General features: G+C 34.3%; 1 protein-coding gene across 3 annotated transcripts in view; it reads right to left on the reverse strand.

Annotated features, from left to right (window-relative positions):
• Scm (Polycomb protein Scm) overlaps window positions 1-15,742 on the reverse strand; it is a 557,832-nt gene that overhangs the window by 116,055 nt on the left and 426,035 nt on the right. The window lies entirely within an intron of this gene.

Here is a 15,742-nt window from a genome sequence, read left to right on the forward strand (position 1 = left end):
GAATGAGTGGAATGCGCTCCCTGAGTCTGTGGTGGATGCTGTGACAGTGAATGAGTTTAAGGCGAGGTATGATAGATACTGTATGAATGTCAAATAGTTGTGATGAATATGATTTGGGGCCTCCCTCGATGAGTCTAATGACTCCCTGGAGTTGCCCGTAATAATAGTAATAGTAATAGATTACAGTAAAACCATAGCCATCCCATACATTAAAGGGTTATCAGAAAAAATCAACAGAATCCTACAACATTATAACCTCAATGCCACCTTTAAACCACCCACTAAACTTAAAACCATATTCAACTCCTCTAAGGATCCTCTCCTCCCATTAGCACATCTTGGAGTCTATTGCATCTGCTGCACCTGTAACTTATCCTACATTGGTGAAACAGGACGGACAATCCCTATACGCAAGAAAGAACACATTAGACACATTAAATATAACCATTATGGTGAAGCAGGCCTCTCAGACCATGCACTCAACACCTTACACCAAATCAACTGGAAAAGCACCTGCTCCTTACACCACACAAAAACCTGGTACGAGTTTTTATTCAAACATGGTAGCTGTCTCCATAATTTTCAAAAATGCATACTACTCTTTCGTTCAACACTTTTGCTCTTTCTTTCACTCGTGTCACATTTAATCTCACTCTCAATCCTATCTGGTGTTACATCACACACAATTTCAATCATATTCTGAGTTCCATACACTACTTCAATCTTGAGATCTGAGACACACTATTGATCCTCACTCTTATAGCATTTTCAGCACACTTTCCAATCACTATTGCTTTTAAACCAAATTCCACATTGTTGTGTCCAAATTTATGATTTTTATTCTATCTAATAATTTCTGCTTATCTATGTTCTACTATCTATGCTCGAGATATCACCAAAATTTTTACTAATATCTAAGTTATTCCTCCCCTTAGTATCCCTAATATTTATATTATACTAATATTTGTATTATACTGCGCCTTTTGGGACATTTAGTTTAAGATATTATATGCAAAAACAAGGATAAAGAACTAAAATATGTCAGAAAGTGTAACTATGTTGCAGTCGTGACACTTTATCTCAATTCTTAACACATTAATTTCTCGCTTGATTAGGTTCGTAATTTTTCAAGTGGTGCATTGGACAGCAATTTCAGACAACTGTTTTATCATTGGACAAAAGGTTTATAAAATTCCTTAACATGGTACAATTCAAATTTTAGTTATTACTCAATTCAATGCTATACTAAATATTTACAAACCGACATTAGCTTATCATAAATAATTAAGCTATGATCCTATAATGGGTATTACAATCATGCTGCTATACACATTCAACACATAACTTCATATGACATGGACATATGAGATTAATTCAGACTATTTAACTATCCAAATTTAAGTAGCTTAACTAAACCATTTACTGCACAAACACATAACTATGACATTTAAACTTTCTTATACAATATAATAGACATGCAAAATTCTCAGGACACTTAATTACTCATATAACATTAACACTAGCCAGCTTACTTTCAATATATTCTGTCAGATACTAAAGTCCTAGTATTGTTTTCTTGGTCACTTCAACAGTTCAGTATTAGAATAATGATAACTAATACAGACGAATCTTAGTTAACATGAGATATAATTTACAGTACCTTTCTTTCCTGAGTTTTCCATATGGGCCTCTATCTTTTTCTGATTGAAGTATCCTGGTATAACCTCTCCGATAATCTGCTTCTCCTATGTTCCCTTTTGAATTGAACTATGCCTATGCGGTCTTTACCTTTCGTTATTCAGGACACACTTTGAATCGTCCAAATAACGTCTGTGCAACTCGCGACGTGGATATCGATTTCTTTACAGCTTTCCCTTTTTTGTGGTTGTCACTGAAGTTGAAACACAAAAAATCTGCTTTCTTTTCCTTGACTATATGGCATTCTTCGCTTCTTACATAAACAATATGGAATAGAAATTCCGCTCACTCTTGTTTCCATGTTGTGACGACGGTGATATAACTCCAATCTCGCCACTCAGGAAAACACCGTGAAACCCATACAAAGGAGCTCGCGAAGAACTCTCCTGGAACAGAACTAAAAACCAAAAGCCAAAAAAAGGTCTAAAAGCCTAAAAGTCTAAAAAAGCCCTGTGTGTGTGTGGGGGGGGGGGGTTCCAACCCTTTTATACCTGCTCTCCTAACGGCACCTTCTTTAACTTCTTTTCCCCGTCCCCTACTTGATTTTTCTTCACCGACCAATTAGGGCGGTGTTTTTTCTGCCAAACATTCTTTTGGTCGGCGAGCCCGTAACGATGTCTCAATCCGGGAATCGGCCCTGAGCGATAGTCTGTTGATTTTCTTTTGCTAGCCTCTAACTTAATCCCCTTTCCAAAATTTCTCTATGAACTTACTTAATATTTTAATCTCTAGCCTCTCACATACCATCTCTTATGACTAATCCTTTTCTGTCTTATTTAGTTAAATTTTCTCTTTTATATCATATTACAACATTAATATATTCTTTCTTTTTGTTAGTTAGTTCAACAACCACCTTTATATTTTATATATTTTATTGGATGCAAGAATATTCCTTTTCCTTTAAATAATTCATCTATTATCTTTTATGCAGGGTTTTTAACTTATTTATTCTTCATGTTACACCATGATAGCTGAGAATTCTACATTCTTGAGATATCAGGTGTAACAACATTGCACGGCACAAAGTCCCTTTGATTAAATTCTTTAAACAATGAAGCCTTGGATGCTATTGTTCTGCTTCGCATCAATGCTGTGTGCTACGCTACATAACTTAACACACAAAAACTAAATAACAATATTTAAAACAAAACTTTTAACTTAAACTAATTAACTCCACAATACAGTCTCACTCTTACACAATTTTTTTTAAAAAACTGAACAACTTAGCTTTCACAGCTCTCCAAACACTTATACATAAAAATTTTAAAGCAAAGCCTAGAGGTGATATAGAAGAGGGTCCTTAGCTAAACAGATGAGAGTTGTCAATTTGCCATAAGGTTTAAATATGGTGTCTAAATGATATTTATTAAGCACTCTAGGTATATTTTCAGATGTGCCCTGAATGTGTGGAATGGTAACAGTTTTGCTACAGTGTTGTGTATTAGGCAATTAGGAATCGAGGAGATTTCAGGAGAGCATTTAGTATTTTGTCTATATAAACATTCAGCACTATCGTTATGGTAAGTTGGGACTAGCAGACCATGTCTTAAATACTCCTTCACACAGGAACAAATGGAAGAAAACAAAAGTACTACAGAAGTCGTTATAAGTCATAGATATTGTTTTCGGAATCAGCAGCAGCTTTAAAACATTCTCCAAATCTCAAAAGTACATCTGTATTAATTTACCAAAATTGGGAGATAGTCGTTTTAAGATCAAATTAATATTTTTTTTCCTTCTCTCTCTTTATTCAACAATAGATGCCATCAATTAAGACTTTAGTTTCTTGCAGTGCCCATTACAATTTTTTAGAGTTCTTCTCAGCCATTTTCTGTCCATTGCTGGACGAAGGCCTCCTCCAGCTCTCTCCACCCTTCTCTGTTCTTGGCAATGGTTGACCAATTTTTCCCAACAAAATTTGACAGTTCATCACTCCCTTCTTTTAGGATGTCCTCAGCCTCATTTCCCTTCTTTTGGAATCCAGTTTGTTAGTATGGTGGTGCAGCACTCGTCTTCTCTTCTGGATAGATGTCCAGCCCGTTTCCATTTTAGTCACTTATGATGAAGAATGATGTCAGTGATGTGAGTCTGGCTTTTTATCCAGGTGTTTCGCTTCTTATCTTTTAATGTGATGCCTAGCATCAACCTCTTCATTTTTCTTTGAGTTGTTGTTAGTTTATTTGCAAGTGCTTTTGTTAGCGACCATATGAGTGGAAGTATTCACTGGTTAAATGTCTTCCTTTTTAAATAGAGTGGGACATCATTGTTTTGAAAAATGCTTTTCAATTTTCTGAATGCACCCAAGGCAAGTTGAATTCTCCTATTTATTTCCTTTTGGAGTCACCAGTTTAGATCAATGAGATGACCTAAGTTTGTATATGAAGAGACACTTTGCAAAAAATTATTTTCTATTATTATGTTTTTTGGTGTTACAAAATGATTAAACATGATTTTAGTTTTTTCTCTGTTTATTTTTAGACTGACTTTTCTGCTTTCATGAAATAGGTCTTTTATCATTATATTAAGGTCTTCTGGAGTGTTTGCAAAAATTATGATATCATCTGCATATCCTAGGTGTGTGAAGTTTCTGTTATTAGTTTTTATACCAAGGTTTGTCCAGTTTATATTATTAAATATTTCTTGAAGAACTGACTGCTGTAAAGATTTTGGGTGACAGACAGCTCTTTATCGGACACCTTTTTCAATTGATATTTTATTGCTACTTGTGTGACGTTGGATTGCTGCTGTTGCAGTGTGGCATATTTCCTGGAGGAAGTCCATATATTTTCTCCAGGAACTCCCTGATTCAGGAGTGCTTTGATTATTGGCTTAGTTTTGATGGAATCAAATACTTTTTCATAATCAATAAAGGCTAAACAGAGAAGCAATTGGTTTTCTTCTGTTTTTTCTATTATTTGTTTTACTGCATGTATATGATCAATTGTGTTAAAGCCTTTACGGAATCCTGCTTGTTCTACTATTTGATTCGAGTCTAGTAGAAGGATTAAACTGTTTGTTATTACTTTTGTGAGAATTTTGTACACATTGGAGAGAATGCTAATTGGTCTATAGTTCTTTACTTCTTATTTGTAGTAGCATTTTTCCAGTTTTCTGGTATCTTTCTCTCTTCTAGGCATAGATTTAGTAAGTTTGCAACATGGTGAATTATATTGTTTCCTCCCAATTTAATTAATTCCATGTGAATTTGGTCTTCACCAGGACATTTTCCATTTGTTTTAATGCTTGTTTTATTTCATATGAAGTGAATGGGGGGGGTGAATTCTATATGCGATGGAGAATAGTTATTTATATTTGATTTATCTATTGAAGGATCACTATAGAGTTCTTTATAAAATTCTTCTAGCCTGCTTAGGATTTGTTCTTGGTTCATTATTATAGTTCCATTCTTATCTTTTATTGCAGCTATTTGACTTTTGCCAACTGATAAATGTATTCTTAGTATTTTCATATTTTTATTGTTTTCAATTGTTTCTTTTATTTTTTTAGTGTTATAAGATCTTATTTCATTTTTTAACGTTTTCTTTATTGTTTTACATAGTTCTGCATATTCAATTTCAGATATTTAAGGATACTTGTGACATAAAGATTGAATAATATAAACACGTAAACACAAGAAGGATATTTAATTAGCCAAATATTTCGGTCTGAAAATTGCAGACCATCTTCAGTGGCACTACAAGAACAGATTTAAAAAATACAAGGTGGAATACTAACAATAGATCATTTAAAAATAGAACAAGCCCTGTGATGTTATATCACTAAGTATTAAAGGGAATATTATTAAGCAGAGACATGATTGAAATAAAGATATTAATTAAAAATATTAAATAACAAAATTAATATGAATTAATGAGTTATCCTGATTAGACTTTCCCAGATTTTTGATACAGATATACAGTCATTCCGATTCAGGTTTGGACAATGGAGTAATGCCTCCATGCTTTCTTTGAATCAACGTTCAAATTTATAGCAGGATGTATGTAAGAGGCGAGTTTTTGACCAAAGTATGTTGTGGTTAGTTTCAATCCTGTGCTAAGCCAATCCAGATTTTTCAGGTTTGTTGAGATGAATGGAGGATTGATGTTTTTGGATTCTTTTTTCAAGAGAGCATCCAGTTTGTCCAAAATAGGAGAGATCACAGTTGCAGGGAATTTGATAAACTCTAGGAAGAGACATAGTTGAGCGTTTGTCTTTAGGAGAAGGAAAATGGGAAGATAATTTGTTAATAGGTGAATACGTAGCTGTTAACTCATATTTCTTCAGAATTCTTGCGATAGGTTCTGAAATCCCGGAGATGTATGGAATTGGAACTCGACGTATTGAATCTTTGTTGTTTACTGATGGATTATAAGAATCGAGAAGATGTTGTGTACTCTTTTCAGAAAAGCCATTAAGTTTCATGTGTTGTTGGATAGTAGAAAGTTCTTTCTGTAGAAAATTAGGAGTAGAACAATTAGTTTTGGCTCTTCTGATTAGCCATTTTATGATTCCTGTTTTTTGACAAGAATGATGGGCTGATTCTTTAAGAATATACCGACCTGTGAACGTTGGTTTCCTGTAAACTGTAGTTGTAAGAGTATTTGAAGGTGACTGGGTGAGGAGAACGTCTAAAAAAGATAACTGGTTGTTTTTTTCCATTTCCATAGTAAACTTTATACGATGATGTAAGGAATTGATACTGTTTAAAAAAGAAGGTAAGGAGTCTTTGTTGTGAGGCCATATAGTAAAGATGTCATCTATATATCTTACCCAAAAGGATGGTTGAGGGAAAATAGATGAGAAGAGGACTTTTTCTAGATGTTCTAAATAAAAGTTGGCTAAAGCAGGAGAGAGAGGACTTCTCATGGCCGTTCCTTCTACTTGGCTGTAAAATTTGTTTCGACATAAGAAATATCCAGAGTGTATTACGAAATTGAATAGTTTTATAATGTCTTCTGGAAAGATGGCAGCCAGTAATTTTAAAGTCTCCTTGAGAGGTACATTTGTATATAAGGATTCTGTATCAAGCTCACCATAAGATCTGTAGGTTGCAATGAGATATTTTTCAATTTTTCTAAGAAATCTGAGGAGTTTTTAAGAAAGGAACTAGAGTTGCCTATGTGAGATTTCAATAATTTAGCTAGATATTTGGCTATACGGTAAGTAGGAGAATCAATACAATCTTGGATTGTATTGATTCTCCTTTTGGACAAAGAGGAAAGTCAATCATATGTATTTTAGGAAGATCATAACATCTAGGAGGTCTTGCAAAATGAGTATTAAGTCTTTCAATTGTGTCTCTATCTAAACTGATGACTTCATCTAGGAGAGAATTTAATTTCTTCAGCTGTGTTGGTTGGATCATAATCAATTTCTTGATATGTGGAGCGATCTTGAAGTAAAAGAGAAAGTTTTCTTCTGTAATTTGCAGAGTCAATAACTACTGTTGCTTTCCCCTTGTCAGCTTTGGTGATAATGAGGTGATTGTTTTTTCTCAAGAACTGTAAAGATTTCATTTCAGAAAGACTTAAAACTCATTTTGCAAGACCTCCTAGATTTTATGGTCTTTCTAAAATACATAAGATTGACTTTCCACTTTGTCCAATAGTAGATTGTATTGATTCTCCTACTTACAGTATAGCCAAATATCTAGCTAAATTATTGAAATCTCACATAGCCAACTTTAGTTCCTTTCTTAAAAACTCCTCAGATTTCTTAAAAAAATTTAAAAATATCTCATTGCAACCTACAGATCTTATGGTGAGCTTTGATATAGAATCTTTATATACAAAAGGAGACTTTAAAATTACTAGCTGACATCTTTCCAGAAGACATTATAAACTATTCGATTTCGTAATATACTCTGAATATTTCTAATGTCAAAACAAATTTTACAGCCAAGTAGAAGGAACGGCCATGGGAAGTCCTCTCTCTCCTGCTTTAGCCAACTTTTATTTAGAACATCTAGAAAAAGTCCTCTTCTCATCTATTTTCCCTCAACCATCCTTTTGGGTAAGATATATAGATGACATCTTTACTATATGGCCTCACAACAAAGACTCCTTACCTTCTTTTTTAAACAGTATCAATTCCTTACATCATCGTATAAAGTTTACTATGGAAATGAAAAAAAAAAAAAAACCTGTTATCATTATTAGACGTTCTCCTCGTCCTGTCACCTTCAAATACCCGTAAAACTACAGTTTACAGGAAACCAACATTCACAGGTCAGTATATTCTTAAAGAATCAGCCCATCATTCTTGTCAAAAAACAGGAATCATAAAATGTCTAATCAGAAGAGCCAAAACTAATTGTTCTACTTCTAATTTTCTACAGAAAGAACTTTCTACTATCCAACAACACATGAAACTTAATGGCTTTTCTGAAAAGAGTACACAACATCTTCTCGATTCTTATAATCCATCAGTAAACAACAAAGATTCAATACGTCGAGTTCCAATCCCATACATCTCCGGGATTTCAGAACCTATCGCAAGAATTCTGAAGAAATATGAGTTAACAGCTACGTATTCACCTATTAACAAATTATCTTCCCATTTTCCTTCTCCTAAAGACAAACGCTCAACTATGTCTCTTCCTAGAGTTTATCAAATTCCCTGCAACTGTGATCTCTCCTATTTTGGACAAACTGGATGCTCTCTTGAAAAAAGAATCCAAGAATATCAATCCTCCATTCATCACAACAAACCTGAAAAATCTGGATTGGCTCAGCACGGGATTGAAACTAACCACAACATATTTTGGTCAAAAACTCGCCTCTTACAAAGATCCCGCTATAAATTTGAACATTTATTCAAAGAAAGCATAGTGGCATTACTCCATTGTCCAAACCTGAATCGGAATGACTGTATATCTGTATCAAAAATCTGGGAAAGTCTAATCAGGATAACTCATTAATTCATATTAATTTTATGTTATTTAATATTATTAATTAATATCTTTATTTCAATCATGTCTCTGCTTAATAATATTCCCTTTAATACTTAGTGATATAACATCACAGGGCTTGTTCTATTTTTAAATGATCTATTGTTAGTATTCCACCTTGTATTTTTTAAAACTGTTCTTGTAGTGCCACTGAAGATGGTCTGCAATTTTCAGACCGAAAGATTTGGCTAATTAAATATCTTTCTTGTGTTTACGTGCTTATATTATTCAATATTCTATTTTAGAAATTAAGTTTTATATTTCATCTCTTTTTTAGTAGTTGTATGGTTTCCTCTGAAAGTTTATGATCTTTTTGTTGCTTTTGAATTCATTGGCTGCTGAGATTATTACTTCTGTTAGATTTCTGCTTATTTTATTTATGTCTTCTTTTTCAAATATAATTATTGTCTAATTTTTGATTAAGTTTTTCTTCGTAATCCTTCTTCTTGTTTTCAATAGGTTTTAAGTCAAAACGCCTTGATTTTTTTGTTGTTAAGCCATTTTATTCTTGCCAATTTGGGGTTTATTTTGATTTTGGCTCTCACCAGTCAGTGGTCGCTTCCTGTTTTTACTTGATTTAGTACTGAGGTATCTTGAACTATTTCTTTATTATTACACAGTATATAATCTATTTCACTTTTTATTTCTCCATTTGGACTTCTCCATGTCCATTTTCTTTTGAGGGCTTTCTTAAAAAATGTATTCATAATATAAAGCGTGTTACTCATAGAGAATTCTGAGAGCCATTCCTGAGTTGCTGCTTTTACCATATACGTATGGTCCTATTGTGTCTATTTGGTGAATGGAATGATCCTACTTTGGCATTAAAATCGTCCATTACTATAGTAAAGTTCTGACTGCTATTTCTTTTTTTGACTAGAGTATGCTGCAGTGAGTCATAGAATGCTCCTTTCTCTTCATCAGTGGTAGGATGAGGTGGGAGCATATATTTGGATGATTCTGATTTTTTTAGACTAGTGCTACTGTTATACCAAAGTTACTATTTGTTGCTGTTTGTGTACTGTGGCAAACCGTTTTTGCACTCTGAAGATGCTGGATATAATACCAGCAAAATATAAGCAAATAAGTTAAATAAATATGAATTATTTTCTTATTAATCTGTGTGGTGAATTAACACCATTCAACAAACTAATATGAGCTGCAAACACATAAGCCTTTCTATTCTTTTAAGGGTATATACCCTCTCTCCAAAAAGAAACCGAACTTTTGATAGAAAATAAAACACAGGCCAATTATGATTATTCAAATCATTTATTTCAATCAATATACTCTCTCTCAGCTTTGATACAGCATTTGGCATGGTCAATTAATTCATTAAATGAGTTTTTTACATCGGTTTTTGAGATACTGTTGAGGGTCATGGTTACTGCCACTTGAACGTTTTCAATGGTGTCGTATCGCTTTCCTTTCATCAGCAAATGAAGTCGGGGGAAGAGATAGAAGTCACAGGGTGCTAAATCAGGTGAATATGGCGAGTGATCCAACATACAAACTTAGTTTTTGCTCAAAAACGAAGTTTGTCATGCAAAAGTGACCAGCTGCCTGCACCACGATATTCATGCTGTACGCGACGAATTCTCGCTATCAATGGCTTCAAAACTTTGAGATAAAACTCACCATTGACCATTTGGCCAGGCGAAACAAATTCTTTGTGGATAATGCCCTCGGAATCGTAGAAAAAAATCAGCATTGTCTTTACTTTTGACTTCTCCAAGTGACTTTTTTTTGGATGCTCCTCTTCTAGTGGTCTCCACTCAGCACTCTGGTGCTTGTTTCAGGCTCATACTCAAAACACCACATTTTGTCACCAGTAATGAATGTTTCAAGGAAGTTTGAGTCCTTACGAACAGTTTTAATGAGATCATTGCAGTGTTCAATTCGATACATTTTTTGGTCGTCGGTCAACTTGTGGGGAACAAATCGCGATTTCCATTTACGAAGGCCAAAATGCTCGGTCAAAATGTTGTGCACAGTTGATTTTGGAATCCTGAATTCATCTTCAATCAATCTCATGGATGATTTTGGGATTTCTTTGATGAAATCATGCACTTTTTGGATGTTAACTTCACTCAGTCTAGTTTTTGGACAGCCCTGCTTTTCATCGTCCTCAAACGTCTCACGACTACTTTGAAATCGCTTAAACCCCTCGTAAACTTGAGTAATAAGAATGCTTTTTGAAGCCATGTGTTGAGGCTTAAGTGCTGTGAAGAATTCATGTTGGAGGTTTAATGGAATATTATTAGTACTGAGTAAGGATTAAAACCAATTTTAATATTTCCAATATTTAGTTTCCATCACAGAGACATCTTATAATAGATGCCACCTATAGTAGATGCCACCAATGCTCCTTGCTACAACTTGTCAAAGCAGCTAGCTAACTCTTTGACTCCCCTCACTGATCTTACCACATCTCATATAAAAAACTCTACCCACTTTAAAAACTTACTTTAAATAATACAGACATATTGGTCAGCTTTGACATCATCTCATTGTTTACCAATATTCCCCTAATTGACACCTTAACACTCTTAAAAAACGTTTTTTCTTTTGATATCTTAGAGCTCTTTTCCTTTGCTATCAACTCTGGTTATTTTTCTTGGAAGAACAAAATCTACAAACAGAGAGAACTGCCATGGGTTCCCCCCACCCTCACCAATTTTTACATGGAAAATTTTGAAAAATGAGCCATAGACTCTTCCCCTCTAAAACCTTCTATCTGACTAAGATATATAGATGATGTGTTCTCTATTTGGCCTCATGGCCCAGACACATGAGATTCTTTACTCAGTCACCTCAATAGTCTAAATCCAAGAATCCAGTTTACGATGGAAAAGGAAAATAACAATAGTTTACCCTTCCTAGATACCTTAGTAACATGCCTTCCCAATGGTAGCCTTTCTTTCTCTGTATATAGAAAACCTACTCATATAGGCAGATACATTCACAAACTCTCCCATCACCATCCCTCTCAGCAATATGGCATTATTAAAACTCTTACCAATAGAGCCCACAATCTTTATTCGAATGATACTGCCTTTTCAACTGAACTCAAACATATACACGACACCTTCCTTTCCAATGGCTACAGAATTAAAAAAATAATCAAGTCCTTCCCCATTCCCTGACCATCTCTTCAGAAGGACTTCAGAAATGCCATCACTATACCTTACATCTGTGGTACATCAGACAGCAAAAATAACCAGATCATTAAAAAAGTACAACCTCCATACAGCTTTTAAGCCCCACCGTAAACTTGTTACCCTTATCTGTTCCACCAAAGATCAGTTCCCTCCTCTCTCAGTGCCTAGAGTATATAGAGTACCTCGTTCCAGTAAACTGGCTTACTTTGGACAGTCAGGCAGATCAGCAAACATCTGGTTAGAAGACCACAAGTCATACATCTGCAATCACGATTATGGTCAATCTGCCCTTGCAGACCATGTTTTGGATACAACCCACAGGATCTCCTGGAAAAAAACCACCATGCTCCACCATAGTAAATTTAAAAAAGAAAGACTATTCTTTGAATCTGCATCTGCACTCAGAAATCAACCCAATTTAAACAAATATGGTTGCATTAAACTTCCCAAAATTTGGGAAACATTAATTACCACCTACAAATGTCCATAGAGGGCACTACCTAGATAGGACTTTAGTTTCACTCACTATTGTATTATATTTGTGTGTGTTGTTACAAAAAGTTTTTTTATAACAACACACATCTCTGTAACAACGTCTCTGTGACGGAGACGAAATACTGGAAGTATTAAAATTAGTTTTAATCCTTTCTCAGAGCTGATAATATTCCATTAAACCTCCAACCAGCTATTTGAAGCATTTGATGTGTTTTGGTAAAACTATTACCAAGTTTAACACAAAAGTCAATTGCAGCTCTCTGTTTGAAACTGATTTTCCGACCGTTCGTCAAAACACTTCACTCTTGGCACCATAACTCGGCTTCTAATGAAACAAATGTCATAAACAGTTGACACAACACTAATGAAGACTGATGCTTTCGCCAACAAAAAGATACAACAGGTGGCCCCACTAGTTTCTTCTATTTTCGAAAAGTTCGGTTTCTTTTTGAACAGAGGGTGTACTTTATCACCATTGGTTATTCATCATCTATGTGGATCATATTATGAAGGAAAGTGGCATTAAATATGGTATTCAATTTGAAGATGTACATCTCAGTTCTTCACTTTATGCAGATAATGTTATAGTCTTGAATAAATCCAGCACAAGTTTGCAGGTCACTCGGACTACGTTGAATAAGTACTATAATAAATTTGGTATGAAAATCAGCAATAAAAAGACAAAAACAATAAAAATTGGCATCAAGATTGAAAACATCAGCTGTATCCTGATGATTCAATGGAGAACCTATTGAACAGTATTTCAGCTATTTAGGCACAACTTTTAGCAAAGGCAGCAATTAATTAAGGAAACAGAAACAAAATTACCAAAGCTGGTATAGTAGGAAGTCAAATGGATAAATTTATATGAAATAGCTGAGAAATTACTCAACACACTAAGCTAGCTATTTAAAAGGCACAGTTCAAACTTCAAACCAATGTTAATTGATGGATACTAGAGACCACATATATGAGAGTTCTGAAAAAGAATAGGGGTGTGAACAGATAGCATCATATGAGAGTTCTGAAAAAGAATAGGGGTGTGAACAGATAGCATCAATCATGAGGTCTTATTAAAAATGAGGATACCAATAAAAAATATGATATTGTTAACAATTAAGAGTGTGTTAGAAGAGCTAATATCAGGAAGTACAGGTAACCTTCATATAACACGGTACATATACAACGCGGTTTCGATATAGGGTAGTCTACAAATTGTGGTATCCCTTGTTCAACGCGGTTTCGATATAACCCAGTCTACAATTTCTAGTGACCCTTTATTTTTTATTTTTTTATTTTCATATTTTTCACCGCGGGACTTAAAAATCAAATTTTATCTTCGTTAAATTTGTGTTTGCCCATATGGCGCAAGAAGTTATAAGTATCGAATTTAGTTTTATTGTATCACTGAATAAGGTACTGTAGAGAGGGCTTTTGCAGTCTGTGTCATTCTCAACAAATAGTGCAATTAGAGACGGAATAAAAACGGCACTAACTAATAAATCACATCTCCCCTCTCACAGAAACTATGCTGTATAGACGTAAGCAAAACCATATGTTGCATCGAAACACAGTATCTAACTAAAAACTATTGTCTAATTTTTCAATTATGAAATAAGTGTTTTTTTTATTGCATTTGAAATTCTCGATGTCATTATGACAGATCACAAAGGCTAACTTAAAATAAAAGACTACCAAGAATTAAAACATGCTATATAATGAATGTGTGAGTTTGCCTGCCACCTCAAACGCACACAAGAAGCCATAAAATTCAACCAAGGGTTGAAACGTTTGTGTGAGTTGAGTCAGTCAGTAATGAGAAGTTCCATCGGAACGATAAATGACACCCTGTTGTGAATGTGTTAAAACTAATAGTGAATGTTGTTATGACAGTTTCGGATGTTATGGAATTCGATTGAAGAGAATTAGCATTTCAACTCAACACTTGTCGGTTGCTTTTGTCTTTGAGTCGCGCGATCTTTTGTTAATACCGCACCAAAACGTCTTTATACCTGCTGTGTTGTGTAAAACAAAATTCAGCTTGTACATATTGTAACAATTAAAAAAAACTTGAATAATTTATAAACGCATAAAAGGATATCTGTAAATTGTTGACATGCCAGCAAAATTCTCAGACGTGCCACCTCTGGCACGAGTGCCACAGGTTCGCCATCTAGGGTTTACTGTATAAAGTGTTTATTGTTGAAAATTGTCTTCGTTTTCTGCCAGGAAAGCGCATTTAAAATCATAAGTGTGTTATTCTCAAGCAGAGCAGTTTATTTTCTGGTGAGTTACATACATATGTAATGCTTTTTTTTTAAATGTAAAAGTTTATTTTTATTGTAATAGCCACTAAAACTGCAACGAAAGGGAAAAAACGAACATTTAAGAGGAAATTCATTTCTCTGAAAGAAAAAATTAAAATCTTGGATCGATTGAAAATTGGAGAAAAACCAGGAGTTGTTGCAAGGACTCTGAATTTAAATGAATCAATAATTTGAACACGCAAACAAAATGAAAACATAAAATCCGAGAAAGTGTTATTGCTGGATCAAGGGTAAGTGCAAAGTGCGTTGCTCGTGTTCGCGATATTTTAATAGAAAAAATGGAGAAATCTCTAATCATCTGGATAGAAGATTGCACTCAAAAGAAAATTCCTTTGGATGAACACCTTATTAAGCAAAAAGCTCTCAAAGTTTATAAACATTTAAAAGAACTTGATCAAGATTCTTCAGAAGAAATCTCTCAGCATGGATTTTCTGCCAGTAAGGGTTGGTTCGAAAACTTTAAAAAGCAGTTTTCTTTGTATAATCTTAAAATCCAGGGAGAATCAGCATCAGCAGATGTTGAAGCTGCCTGGAAATACCCAGCAGAACTTTTAATAATCATTAAAGAAGGTGGTTACAATGCAGACCAGGTGTTCAATACAGATGAATCTGGGTTATATTGGAAAAAAAAAAATGCCGAAACGCACCTATATTTCGAAAAATGAAAGATCAACTCCTGGATTCAAAGTTTCCAAAGATAGAATTACTCTACTGTTTTGTAGTAATGCATCAGGTGATTACATGACAAAAACCAATGTTTATTAACCGATCTGCAAATCCTTGTGTGATGAAAGGGCTGGAAAAGTCCATCCTACCTGTTTATTGGTGGGCTAATAAAAAGGCATGGGTTACAGCTAGCATGTTTGAAAATTGGTTTTTCAAGTGTTTTGTACCCGATGTAGAAAGTTACACAAAGAAAAAGAATATGGACTTCAAAATTCTACTCATTTTAGATAGCACCAGGCCACCCAACAAATTTAAGCCATCCGAATATTAAAATGAGTCGTTTTAATTTTTTACGTTTTACGAGACATGGATCACTTTTATGCGCCTAATAATAATAATAATAATAAAAATGATTTCAGAACCTAACCCTACTTTTTCTATGTGAT

Source organism: Typopeltis vanoorti, chromosome 8 (assembly GCF_054136105.1).
Source record: "Typopeltis vanoorti isolate ZY-2024b chromosome 8, IOZ_Tvanoo_1.0, whole genome shotgun sequence".
Taxonomy (NCBI): Eukaryota; Metazoa; Arthropoda; class Arachnida; order Uropygi; family Thelyphonidae; genus Typopeltis; species Typopeltis vanoorti.